The sequence below is a fragment of the Adiantum capillus-veneris genome, chromosome 25, assembly GCF_014529385.1.
Source record: "Adiantum capillus-veneris isolate H3 chromosome 25, ASM1452938v2, whole genome shotgun sequence".
In the NCBI taxonomy this organism is placed as follows: domain Eukaryota; kingdom Viridiplantae; phylum Streptophyta; class Polypodiopsida; order Polypodiales; family Pteridaceae; genus Adiantum; species Adiantum capillus-veneris.
Genome location: NC_140955.1, coordinates 31,966,520 through 31,977,861, shown reverse-complemented (window position 1 = coordinate 31,977,861; position 11,342 = coordinate 31,966,520).

Below are 11,342 nucleotides of genomic sequence, written 5' to 3'. Positions count from 1 at the left end.
CTTTTAATGTGCATACTCGTTTGCTAATTGCTCTTGCTCTTTTTTTTTTTTTTTGTGAGTATAAAGCTTTATATGTACATTCCCTAAGATTGGAATTGAGAGGTCAGGTAAAAAGGTTGAGAGGGAAACAAATGAATGATGACTGTCAGCAAACATTCCCCCCTTCCTTGGGTAGATCATACCGTTTGAAATGAGCTTGTCACCCTTTGAAACCAATTGTTCCAGTTGGTAATAGGTGAGGATTTTTGCCAGTATTTTTCTATTACCCTAGGCGTTTCATCTAGTTGCAAGGGTGGTAAGGTACTCTCCCAGGATCGAACTTGAAGTGGTTCATCAGGTGATTCTTGAACACTGGGAGGTGTGGATTCTTTTGTAGCTTCATTGAGGTCCACTACTATAGATGGAGGCTGTGTAGAAGCTTTTACCTCTATGGATGTATTACATGATGAGCTAGAAGCTTCATGGGACTCCCCCCTTCCTGAGCTAGGTGGAACAAATCGTTCTTTCTTTGGTACCCAAACTAGCTCGGGAGCGGGTGTGTAGCATTCTGTGATTTTTTTCTTTCCACGATCATTGATTCGTTTTGGAGCTACGGGATTGGGCTCACTTGGGTCAGCAGGTGATAGGTAAGAGCACAATCTACGTTTTGGCACCCAGATTTGATCATTTCCTTGATAGTAGCCTTGGGCTTCCAATAGTCGTTTAGGGATCCATCGCAACATTTTCTTACTTTTCTTGGAGCGAGTGGTACGTTTCTTACAAGGCTTCTGTTTTTTAGCACTAGCTATGGTCACTAAAGAAGCTTTAGGGACCCACTTGTATGTTTTCTTCGTGACATTAGGATGAGTCTTGTCAGAAGCGATATGCATTGCTTGTAGCATATTTAAGGGTATATGCATTTCATCCCCCTCAGGTGTTACCCAGGTCGTCCCCCTATTTCCCCAAGTGTCTATGGTTGATGCTAGGTGGACCCAATCCACATTGTCTGATTCAGTCATCCCAGGTAGGATATCCATATAAGGAGAATCTTGGCCAATGTCTGTATCCTTCTTACAAGTGTAACAATATTGTAGTGGGGCCGAGTGAATTGTGGTGTCAGAGCGATGATCAATAATGGTTTTACTCCCTAAGGGGTGTACCTTACCAGTCACCAAATCCACTCTAAGGACAGAGTCTTGGAATTGCAAATAGATATGATTTTTAGACCAATCGTGAACCATTTGTGCTTCCCTCATGAATGGTCGTCCTAAAATCATTTCATATGACATAAGGTGTTTAGAGAAATCCATTACAATGAACGTATGTCGTACCTTGTGTCCTAGAACTTTGATCTTAAGATCCTTGAGCATCCCCATAGGTTTGGCTATGGTACCATTTGCCATCTTTACCACAATGTTAGTAACACTGAGGCGGGGTTTTCCCATGGATTCCCAACAATCTTTTGTAACGATGCTAACTCCCGCACCACCATCAAGAATTCCCTTTATAGTTAATCCCTTGGTAGTGATGGGTAGGGTCGCATTAGACTCGTCGCCTTCAAAATACTGCCCTAATTCGTTAATGGGTACCTCAATCACAGACTCGTGTCCATCTAAGTCAAGTGATTGCACATGATTTTCCGCATCAATCATAATCGAGTCAGGCCTATTTGGTTGCGCAAACTGCGCTAATCCCGTTCGTAGCTCTCCGTTAAGGAATGCTCGAAGTGCAAGGAATAACTCAGGATCTCCATACAGCTTTGCTATGATCGTGGTTCGGACCTCAAAAGACATGAAGTCCACTAGTTTGGCAACATTCATTGGCGTTTTGCAGGGTGTAGGTCCTTGACTAGGAACTGGTGAGGATGGAATCTCATATTCCTCAATGGGATCAGGTATTCCTTCGTTAAACATCCTTTCCAACAAGAAGGGTGTATGCTCACTTTCTGATGTCCTGTCCTCACTCCCTTCTTGGATGATACTAGATATGGCTAACGGTCTATGGTTCATGTGGGGTGGATGAACTTGCGTGGGAAACACTGTGTCATGAATTTTGACCTGCATGGGTTCTGGTTCTAGTTTCCTTTGAGTCTCCTCCACTAAACCTCTTAGATGTTTCACCTGCTTAATCTCGTCTACAGGGTTTGGGTACGTCCCAATCTTCTTTTTACGATTTTTCCCTTTTTGCCCCTGCGATTTATCTTGGGGGTCTTGGATTGGATTTGGAAACACTTGTGGTGTTTTCAGAGGCTCTTTATGGTTTTCTCTTATTCGGTTTTCATTTGGTTCCATGTTACGGTTTTCTTTGTCGGTCTTTCCCTTTGTGGTATTGGTTCTAGTCTCCATTGTCTCGACTGAATCTGAATCATCCTCGAGGTCATTCATATACATGGGGTCATCTCCTGTTCCTATGTTTGTTTTGGAACTTGGCTTTGAATTTTCCGTATTCTGCGACTTCTTCCTTCGTGTCTTCTTTTTCTTTGCTTGGATAACTGACGCGGTATCTCTCTCTTCGAGGATATGGCCTGGCCCTTGAAGCATGGACCGTGTAATCGCATAAGCGGGTGCGACGGGTGGTATTGGTGATGTCACACTAGCAATTTTGACCAAATTCAAGGGTGTGATTTTAGGCGCATTTGGGTTATAGGGGCATTGGGCAATCAAGTGATCTATGCCACAACGATTACATGTGAGTGTTGGCATTGCAGACGTGCTCCCTTGATTTATTTGCATCTGTGCAGCATTCTTTTGCAGCCTAATAGGGCACTCCGCTACTCGATGTGGTCCACCACACTCGTAGCATTGAAGAGGTGGCTTCCTAGCCTGGGTGTTGATATTTTGACCTCTGGATGCGAGAGCAGCAGCTTGATAAACCGGCTTGACTTGTCCCCAACAATCTTCCATGTAGTATATAGGACATTCTTCCAATGTATCAAGTCCGTAGGCAATACTAGTGTCTATTTCCTCCTCACAACCATCTGCATAAGCATTAGATGGCTTGCAACCCACTTGGTTCATAGGGGCGACTCTTGGATGCGGGGGCTGCGGTCCTAGCACAGGAGGTGGTAGCAGTGTAGCTTGTACAACATTTTGAGATCTAGGGACCATGTGTTGCGGTAGTTGCTCAACAGGTGGAGTAGGCATCAATACAGGAGCTCGAGGCGCATCCGTCCAGGCTACAGGTGGTCTATTTGCCATCATACGTTTGATCATTAAACAATCCTTAGCTTGGTGACCATACCTACCACATGCGTTGCAAGTTCCATTAAATTTTACTCTAAACGTAGGGCACTCACTAGTGCTATGTGGACCTAAGCAAATGGAACACCATTGTTGCTCCCTTCTTGGATACATGTGACTATTTTGAGGGGGTCGATTATCCTTAAGAGACTCTTGGATTGCCTTAGTGAGGTCTGTCAAGAATGTCTCAAATACCTTTGGCTCATTGGCAATGGGCTTTGCAGTCATGGGTTCATACTCAATGGCTTGTGAGCTAGTGGATCTCGTGTCAGTAGACACCCTCATGCCTGCTATCATCAAGTTGTCCTCTAATTGGATTGCATTGGCAGTGACATCTTCCCAGGTTGTGATACCTCTAATCACTAGTCCATTATAGATTCCTTCATTCCTCAACCCTCGAATGAATCGATCAAGCAGTTGGTTATTGTTGAAGCGCTCATTTACAGGGCAACGAGAGTTTAAGTGCTTTAGACGACTAATGAAGTCCCTTACTGACTCTCCTTCCTTACGTTCGGCCTTCTGTAGCTGAGATGCTACACCCCAAAGCACACCTTCTCGTATGTACTCCTTTAGAAACAACCTTCGAAGGGTAGGGTAGATTGTTTTCTCGTCCACCCTTAGGGTCCTATACCAATCTCCAGCCTTCCCACTTAATGTCAAGCTTAAGGCATTGCACTTATGTAGTTCGTTGCATTCCCCTAAGGAATCACATACTTGTTCAAACACTTCAGTGTGTTTCCTAGCATCTTCGTCCCCATTGAATTTTTGCGTGAGTTTGGCAATTTGTACTGCCTTACTTCTAGGCTCTCTATCAGATGCATGACGCATATTTTCCGCGATAGATCGACCTATGGTTTGAGCAAACGCTGCCAAGTCACCTATGTGAGGAGGTAGGGCCGGTGGAGGTACTCTTGGAATCATATGTGGGAGAGGGACGGGTGCCGGTCTTGGCATATGTGGGGATGATGCAGGATATGGAACATAACCGGGCATAGGTCCACTCGGATAAGGGCTAGGGAGCGGCACTTGAGGAGCATAAGCAAGTGGTACAATTGGAGGTGTGGGGGCCATGTGTGCATAAGGGGCTAGAGGCACATATGGTCAAGGCCCCATATTAGGTACTATGACACTAGGTAGTGGCACTGCGCTAACCGTAGATGTCATCGGTACATTCTCTGTCAGCCTTATCCCTGGAGTGAGCACTGGGTTTTCCTTAATAGAGGGTTGAGCCAAGTTAGGGAAGCTAAAGTTGTCGCTCGGAGGCTCAGATTGCATAGAGACCCCAGGTGAAATGACGTAAGATGGGTCCATGGGGCTCATTAGAGGAGTCTCCATTTGTGATAGAGTAGGCTGTTGAGCCTTGCTCGTATCCAGAAATCTCATGGGGCCAGTTGAGAGTATATTTACCCCTCGGTTTTGCCTTTCTGATTGAATAATGCCATGGATAACATTACAGATCATTTTCTGTTGATCTTCGATGCTCGTGGCACTAGAGGTGGATTGTACAATCTCTATCCATCCTACATGGTAGGCGTGGCCAGAGTGTAGATCCGTCAACACCTCAGTGTGGAGGTCGTATGTCCAATGATCATTAATGAACAATCCTTCTAGAGTCGACGTGTTAACGGTTTCTTGTGAGGTAGAAGCAATGTTGCTCCCCGTGGTTTTACTTGCCACCAACGGTACTCTAGAGGGAACTTCTGAAGGAGGCAGCTCAACAGGGCCTTCTTGGTAAGAAGTTGGTAGGATATCCACATGGACACTCTTTGGGGGTGTGGGGTCCACGTGCGATGTGAAAAGAGAGTCCACTTCCCCACCCCCTTCGTGTGCTTCATTTGCATCAGGTTCCGAGCGAGTAGCTCTACCTAATGTTTCCATGAAACGGCTAAACATACTAGTACTAGGCTGTGGAGCTTCGGGAGGTGCATGGCCTTCTCTCTCAGTGTTTTGGGTAGGGTATGCTTCCATGATTTCTGAGTCGGAGGAGGAATCACTAGCGGCTATTTTAGGGTCTTGGGTGGTGCTACCTTGTGTCCCCGCTGAGGGTCTAGAGCTTATCGTGGATGGGTAATGGGTGTCCGTATGAACAGAGGCACCCTCAATATGCTCGTGTTCTAGCACCCGCCCAGAGCGTAAGTGCATGTGCTTTTGATACCCTAAGGTGTCAAAAAGCTGCTCTAGGAGGCCTTGTGACTAGTTTTTAGCGTGTTTTTTGTTTGTTTTTTTGCTAGATTTTTTAGAGCGTGTCGTGGAATGGGCCGTGTGATAGCTCGAAACGAGCGTATCAGTCAGAGGGTCGTGCCGTGCTTTACAGCCCTCCGTTTGGTCACTCTATGCCCTCGGAATCCCTAAAACTGTCAATTTCCAGTAGGGAACTAGGCCCAAACTAGAAAGTCTAAGGGTGCAAGTGGGAAGAGAAAGGAGGAGAGTGGAGGACTTGTCCCACATGCTCTCATTCTCTCTTGAGGGAGTAGGGTATATATATAAGAGTGAGTCTAGTATATATCATAAGACTGAGGACTGAGGCCTGGGCCTGGCTTGGGCTTGGGCTTGGGCTTGGGCTAATGATCCCGATCTATCTTTTATACAAACCAACCTGCCCGTTTTAAGAGTCACGTTTTTTATTTTCGAAAAATTTCGCCGCCCGCTCACTCGCGTTTTTAATTTCCGATTTTTTTTTTTCCTGATGCATAGAATACAGATATTGAAAACGCAGATATGCAAAAATTGCAGAAAACGCAGATATGCAGAAAATTGAAAAACACAGAATTGCAGAAATTGCAGAAATTGCAGAAAAAACGCAGAAATTACAGAAAATTAAAAAAAACGCAGAAATGCAGAAAATTGCAAAAATTAAAAACGCCGAACTTGAAAATGCAAAAATTGCAGAAATTGAAAAAACGCAGACAATAGCAGAAATTGAAACTTGACAGCAAATGCAGAAAACGCAAAAGCACACAACAAGCCTAAACTAGCAAGCTCAAGAAAACAAAGGGTGTGTCACTCACCGCTCTACGCTCGCCTTCGTGGTGGATTCCTCGCCGCGATGAAGAAGAAGCTGCAGTCGTGCCGCGCTCAACCGCCTCGCCGCCGCCGTGCCTTCGTAATGCTCGATCGCACACACACTCTCCCTCTCTCTCTCTCTCTCTCACACACACACACAAGGAGGTGAAGAAGAAGAAGATGGAGATGGAGCAAGAGCACTCTTCAATTGCACAAATGAGAGAATGAGTAAAAATTAGGTTTAGTTGGCTTTTATAGGAGCTCACCCCATTCACACTTGGGCGCCCATGCTTAACCAACTAATCCCTTGAATGTCCAAGTTAAAGTGCGCCTCTCATCGACGATCACTCTTACCCTTTTCCTATTGGTCCGACAAGCCCGGTACCTGACTCTACCAAATACATAATACAACGTTTATAGATCATAGGGTGTCCGTGTGCCGTGAGGGTTAACATGGGGCTTTTGAGCTTTCTTGGTGAAGGTCTTTTTGAATGCTATTTTTTTTTAACTTTCTTTGGAAGCTCGAGAGAAGCCTTGGTTGAAGCACTTTATCTTTTTGGCTTTCAACAGGTTGGGAAAGCCACTAGGCAGTGTAGCACTAGTGCTAAAAGGAGCATCATGTGAAGAACCTCTTGACAAGGCGAGGATGCCTCGTGGGATGGGACATCAGGCTAAGGCGGAGCCAAAAGTTCTTCAAACTATGGTTTATTATGGAGGAGGAGTCTGCCATGGACGAGGAAAGGCTTGAAGCGTTGTTCATGGTCAATCCCCTTGGTGCTCATAGAAGTGGTCACGAGACAGACGAGAGCCTTGTTGTCGATCGTCGGCCAGAGTTTGCTCGGACCTGAAACGAGCAGTCAAGCAAATTTAGGCGAGCTTTGACATGCGCCCACTAGGCGTGCAAGACCACAAGTGTAGGAGCCCTTTTAAGGGTTTGATTTTCCTCCTAAAAATGAGGGGGTTCCGATCACAGGTTTCTCAAAGATAGTGTGACTTGAAGGGAAAAAAATTGTCAAGCATTTAATGTGCAAAAAAGGACCACACACACAAGACCTGTCATAAAATCTAATATCTAACCAACCCAAATGATTTTCTCATATTAAACTGATCATTTAATGTGGGAGAATAAATGGGAACAAGGGCTAGAATATAGACGTGCTTATGGATCTGTCTCAACACGGGGCCAAGGTTAAAGGGGTCTAAATGAGAGATGGTATGTTAAAGAGAAATTCTACCTAATGGAGCTTAAAGACCTTAGGTTTAGCTTCATTAAAGACCTCCAAAAGTTAGTGTTAAAATGTCCTTTGACCTTTGACCTTGAGGTGGGAATCCTACCCAAGCATGAGGTGCTTGTCGTGCTTGCTATCTAAAGTGCTTAAAGTGTTTGTGGGAACCTTTCCCAAGCTTGAGTTGCTTCTCATGCTTAAATGACTAATGTTCTTGAAGTGTTCAATTCAAACATAGCCTCTCAAGAGGCATAAAGGGTTTACATGCTTAAATGACTAGGTGCTTGAAGTGTTCAATTCAAACATGATATCTCAAGAATCATAAAAGACACATGTCAAGATCCTCCCCATGTGGCCCTCATGATGTGATTGAATCATATTGGATAGTATTTAAAGGGGTCCAATGAGAATTTAGATGCATAAAAATAAATAATTAAGTTATTTATCTCAAAGAGGAAAAAGAGGACATGTATCCAAATGATATAATTAAATAACACGAGAGAGAGAGAGAGAGAGAGAGAGAGAGAGAGAGAGAGAGAGGTGACCGAGCATGAGAGGGGGTATACTCTCCCACAAACACACACACACACACTCTCATTATGTGAAGTGCAAAGTGCAAGAGCTCCATCTTCTTCTCCAAGCTTGTTGAGAAGTTGAGAGCTTATATCAACACTCTTGGCTATGGAATGCAAATCCAACCAAGAGCCATGCTTCAATGCTTAAGCTTTCCATCTTCTTCACCTTCATTACTATATTATTATGCTATGCTAAGCAAGAAGAGTGATGATAAGTGAGAAACTATTTACTTGGTGAGCCAAAGGCTCTTTTTCTAGTATTTGAACGCAGAAGCCACCATGTGGCTTTAGATTTTTTAAAACATGAAAGCTCTAATTTAAAAAAATGCCACGTGAAAAGCTACCAAGTGAGTAAAATAAAAAAAGAACTCTGCGTTGCTCAATTTCCCTCAGAAGCAATTCGATCGGTAGTTTGCAGAGAAGCAGCTCGGAGCTTTGACTGCAGGTTTGTCTCTATACACTCTTTGCAAGAGAGAGAGAGAGAGAGAGAGAGAGAGAGAGAGAGAGAGAGAGAGAGAGAGAGAGAGAGAGACTAGGCATATTGGAATCGGCCTTCTTTGGCAGTGAAGCCTGAATACCTAACTATAAGCCTACCTGCACCTTCCCTGCATAGCAATCATAGCAACTTTGTAATAAGACCCACTGGCCAACTGAACAGTATGTCCAGCTTCAACTACCATACTCAGCTCGTTCTGCAGGCGCAACTAGTTATGGCCAGCATTATGTCGCTCCAAGTATAGCTCATGTAAATTCATCAACCCTGTGCCCTCGGCCATCCTTCAATGTTCATGGAACTAATATATTGCAGCAAGTCCCCATGAGCCATGCCTAATTCTCAAGATTCACACCAATTCTTTTCCGCGTTGTTTATTCGTGCAGAAGCAAACCAGGAAGGACCAAAAAGAAATACTGGAGAGCTTTCAAATCCAAGTTATATTTCGTAAACCATCAAGCTGGAGTACTTTGAATGCTTGCCGACGTGATGAGCACTCTCAAAGATCAGATATTTCGTGCGATCAACCCATGGTAGAGGTCTGTTCTAGTGCTACTGAAACAGAAGATATCAATTTTCAATCGATGATAGTTGGCCTAATCTGGAGTCGAATCACCAAAACTCATTGCCTTCGCAAGCCCATTCAACACATTTTTCTACTGATGCTATCTGGCTGTTGGCGATGCAGAGGACAGAGGAAAGAGTAAACGTTGAAGTGGACATGAGGGCATAAATGCTTAGCAAGATCGATCACACCAAATCTTATGATTGTTATCCTCAAGCTTATGATGGTTAGCTGCTTGGGCTTTTTGTAGAGAGTGTGAGGGGATTAGTAGCAGACACCTCAATGTCGAGAGAAAGGCATGGGAGAATATCGCCACTAGTGCAAGTCATGGTTTGATGAGCCGTTGGCTTCAGTCGAACTCCTCGTCTAGCTCTATTGATAGCCAATCCAAAACTTTGATGAGGCAAGCATTTCGAAACGATCTGCAGACAAACAGAAACATCTCTCATGACCAATTCAACGCAGAATATGGTGTCCGCGAGGGTTGGTTAATGTGTAGCTCCAAAGAGATGCATCAGCATTGCAGCGAAAGTCAAGTAGTCAATCATGCAGTACCCACGTTGCCAACCAGGATCAAAAGAATAGTCAAAGAGCAGAAGTGGAAGCTGATTCTTTTTCCACACAAAGATTTGATGTTGGAGAAGCTGAAGAACACTGACTGCGGAGTAATGGAATTTTTGAAGACATGCCTACCAATATGTCAGTACCTATTAGCCTTCAGCAGCACTTCAGTGCTGGCCATTCAACAACTGGGTAGGATAGCAGAAACTTTACAGTATAGTTTCTCCCTACTACCTTCCTCGTGTTGATGGTGAAAAAAAAAAGGCATCAATAGACATTTTATAGTTGTTGCTGATGAGATTGAGTATATCGTCTCTATGGCCACAAAAACACACTCATTACACCCTCACCTTTGGGTGGTGATGAAGAGAATTCCTACTAGATTGAAAGCTTGATTAAAACCCCTTGGAAATAACATACGTCAAACGGACCGACAAATTCGACGTCGTGTTGCCTTAAACCGCATGTTGATGTGTTGAGAAGTATGACGTGGGGCATTTACAAGTTCTAGTTGGTCATAGCTTTCCACAATGCCTAGTAGGTAGCTAAATGCAAGGTAGTATGGGCTTCATAATTGTTAAAAATGACAACGTCCCTGCCACCTTTTGGCTCCATTTTTGAAGGTGAATGATATCAAGTGGAATGCCACCTGTAATAATATCCATGAGAGTCACGTAATAGTAGTTCGCCAGATGCGGGTTATTGATGAACGGACTAAATATAGTGCCTTCCAGTATGGGGATGCCGACCTCAAGATGCCCATTATCATGTGTAGTTAGAAAGCACCATACATACTTCCGGTTAGTCAGCAAGGAGACAAGAAGACATAATTGGTGACCGAAGCAGCTTACAACACACACACACGCACACACACAGAGATACATAGAGATACACACACACACACATACAGAGAGAGAGAGAGAGAGAGAGAGAATGTAATACTGATCAGAGGCCATAGAATATGAAGTTACATCTGCGTGTTTTGTGTATGGCAGGGAGGATATATATTCACAACACTGCACGTTCCAATTGCACAAACATGACTCCAACTCAACAACATTGCAAGGTCCATTAACTGCAATTTCCCATGCGCATGCATTTGCTTGGTGCAGCACATAAACGCTACGGGGCAGGCCACGGCTTTCGTTTCTTATAATTTTTTGGAGAGACCACAATGCCAGCTCTCCACCATACTTTTGTATGGCACCTCTGTATGATGTGCACTATATACTTTGCACTTTCAGTTTGTAGTTTCATTGCAAGATGGTATGTTTTTTGAAGCTTGACTCAAATATCGGCCTATTGGTTGGACAATCAAAAAGCATCAATACAACATTGCAGGTCAATAAGCACCTCATTTATTGTTGCATTTCATCCATCTTTGTCTCTTTGCTTGTTATAGAATTTTTTGTACTACTTCCTTTGCTTCGGTTTATTTGGATCTCATTTTTAGAACTATACACTTGATGTCGATCAACATCTGCACATGTTAGTTACACACGCAACTCTTTGCATACGATTGCTAGCCAATGCATGTGATGTATTACAATAGTGAATACACAAGTAGTGAATGCATGTGGTGTATCGCAATAATGAATTCACCATGTACATCTTTACTTTAGCTCTAAATAACTGACACCATACTAGGTGTCTGAATAATTGATACCATACTATATATGACCTCGTTTCTCCTGTACTAGG